At 56.0% G+C, this 2,849-nt stretch overlaps 1 long non-coding RNA gene across 1 annotated transcript; it reads left to right on the top strand.

The window, feature by feature from the left end:
* Positions 1-49: 49 nt before the first annotated feature.
* Positions 50-2,627, top strand: LOC104912522. The gene is made up of 5 exons (XR_004160914.1): positions 50-1,089; positions 1,183-1,286; positions 1,526-1,630; positions 1,730-2,415; positions 2,548-2,627. It is a non-coding gene; the product is annotated as an uncharacterized LOC104912522 (long non-coding RNA).
* The last annotated feature ends 222 nt before the right edge of the window (positions 2,628-2,849 follow it).

Here is a 2,849-nt window from a genome sequence, read left to right as displayed (position 1 = left end):
TGATGATCCTTAAAGCACGCTTTTCAAAGGCATTGGATCAAGACCGCATCCTGTCACTGATTTAAAAAAATCAATGAGTACAGCATTCTGTATGGATAACAAACTCCAAGCTGCGTGAGGACCAACAGCAGCTCCTCGCCCTGGAGTGTCACCATCACCTCCCTGTTTCTCTGGGGCTCGGGACTGATGTCTGAGCCGAAAGGCCACACGCTGCCGCACAGGCAGGTGCCGGGTTCACCCACCGAGGACACCAGACCCTAAAATAATTTCACCATGGGCTTTAATTGCGGTGCGAGTAGATGACGCGCGTTTCTCACTGGGGAGCCGCAGGCTGAGCCCGGCAGTTTGGCAGGCAGCACTCGCTCCGTTCACACCGGTAATCTCAGCCCTTTTGCTGCACACGCAGCTTCTCAGCATCTTGCTGAGATTTCGGTACTGAAACCTCACTGAAACCAGGTGCTCCCCTGTTTGTTAGAAATGTCACCGATTGCCACTGAGGACAGACTGGAATCCAAGTATGTGGGCCATCCCAGCTGGTCCGTTGATTAAACCCCCTCGCCCTTAACCAGACAGGCAGACCCCATTGGCTGCCGGTCATTCCTTTTTTTTTTCTTTTTTGTCTCCTTCATGCTTTTAGGGGAACTCTGAGATGGCAGCCCGAAGCAGTGATGGAGCAGCTGGTGAGGGGTGCAGCCCTGCAAGCACAGGTGGAAGCGGTGCACGTGTGGGACCAGATGGGGCTGAGCCTGGCTCCACCCCTCCCTCCCCTCATTTAAGGGCTGGCAGCCCCACAGGCAGCGTTTCTTCCTGGAGATGCCTCCTGTGGATTGCTGTGTGAGCTCTGGTTCTTGGAAAGAGGTGAGTGATTCTTTCTTTCTTGCAGAGTTCTGATCTGTGCCTTTCTGTGGGGCTCCTAAGCTGGTTTACAGTAGCTGTGTCTGCTCTGCCCCTGCTCATGCTGCCTTCCAGTTGTTCTCTGAGGGGAGCAAAGGGGTTAGCTGCCTTTTTCTGAAGCGGTCATGGAGGAACTGATGCTCGTTCCTTTCTTTTGCTCCCATCTGTTTCTGGAACGCTTCCGTCAGCCCCAAGGTAACGCTGGTCGGCTGGCTGAGCATTGCAACTCTGGAAATGCCTGGAGCTGGTGCCCTTTTTCACAGAATCAAGGGATTCTGTGTTCTCCAGGTTTCCTCTGCAGCTCTTGTTCAGCTCAGTACCTTCCCGTGAAGTCTCTGTTCCCTCTTTCATGGTTCTCGTTGCGGAATCTCCACCCTGGGACTCCAAACTGGGTTTGTCTGTTACCACGTTGTCCCAGCCCGTTTTATGACACGTCCCCTCTGCGTCCCCCTCCACGTTCCCTCTGTGTCCTCGCGTCCCGCTCGTGTCTTTGTGTCCTCCCTGTGTCCTCTGCCCACGTCCCCTCTGTGTCCCCTGTGCCACGTATTCATTCCACCCCTGCTGAGTATTGTTTAAGGGCACGTGTTTAAATTATGTTCCGCGTCTCTTTGGCTCTCGTTCTGTTTTGCAGACAGACGGAAGGCTTTCTGGGGCTGCTCTGGTTAGTGCTTTAAGCTCTGTGCAATCTGTGGAGCAGACGGTGGAACACCATGAAGCCCTCGTTCGTGCGTCGCTGGTATGCGGGTGGGTTTTGTGATGGCTGTGGGACGCTCACTTAGAGATGGAATGGGCGCTGCAAGGGGCTCACCTCGCTCCCTGGGGTTTCTTCTTCCAGCCCAATCAGCTCCGTGGCTGGCGATAGAGTGAGGTGCGTGTATCCGGCTGGGAGCTGAGCTTAAGAAAAGCCCCGGGCCTCAGAGGCCGTTTTCTTCATCCTCACGTAGTACAATCCAGTCTCCACTGCTCCAGCATGCTGAACACAAGTATTCTGTGCCTGTTTTGTCTGGTTCTCTCCTAGAGCTCCATTACGAATTTGTCAGTAGTAACAGATGGCAGGGCACAGTTCTCCGAGCGCCTTGTGGGCGACCACCCCAGGGTCCCGGGGCTCTTCCTGTTTTTATGGCAGATCTGGCTTCGTATTTATAGGAAACAAAGGACCGTCCTCTACTGGACCGCTCCGTCTGGATCACCCCAGATAGCTCCATCCCAATTGTCAGGGGATGCTGTTAGTTTCCCAGTCCGTACGACACCCGATCTCCCCAGCCCTCTTCCTTCCATCCCCTGAGCCCCGTTAAGTCGCTGGCTGTGCAGCTGTGGGACCCAACAGTGTGATGAAGCAACGCCTCTGGTGCGCTGAATGCTGGGACCGGCACAGAGAGGCTCCGTGGCTGACGTGGATCTTCCTGTTTGGACTGCTTGCTGAGTTTCCCCGGAGCTGTTGAGCACGCGGGCTTCCCCGCCTGCCCTGATTGCTCACCAGGCCATCCACGTGCTTTGTGTCATCGTGCCTCACGGCTTCAGGTATCGTGCCATAGGCTCCTTGGAGTCGGAAGGGACCATTTATGATGATCTAGTCCAAGTCCCCCACGATGAACAGGGACACCCACAGCTAGACCAGGCTGCCCAGAGCCTGATCCAGCCTCACCTTGGAAGGGACAGGGCGTCCACCGCATCTCCGGGCAGCCTGTTCCACTGCACAGAATCACAGAATGACAGAATGGCCCGGGTTGGAAGGGACCTCGAGGATGACGAGTCTCCAACCCCCCTGCCACACGCAGGGCCACCGACCTCCCCATGTCACAGCAGCCCAGGCTGCCCAGGGCCCCATCCACGCTGGCCTCGAACACCTCCAGGGATGGACAGGGCATCCACAGCCTCTCTGGGCAGCTGTTCCAGCACCTCACCACTCTCATAGTGAAGAACTTCCCCCTGCCATCCAACCTCAATCTTCCCTC

The sequence above is a fragment of the Meleagris gallopavo genome, chromosome 11, assembly GCF_000146605.3.
Source record: "Meleagris gallopavo isolate NT-WF06-2002-E0010 breed Aviagen turkey brand Nicholas breeding stock chromosome 11, Turkey_5.1, whole genome shotgun sequence".
NCBI lineage: Eukaryota > Metazoa > Chordata > Aves > Galliformes > Phasianidae > Meleagris > Meleagris gallopavo.
The sequence above is the reverse complement of the archived record's forward strand: the minus strand, read 5'-3'. Positions and strand labels throughout refer to the sequence as shown.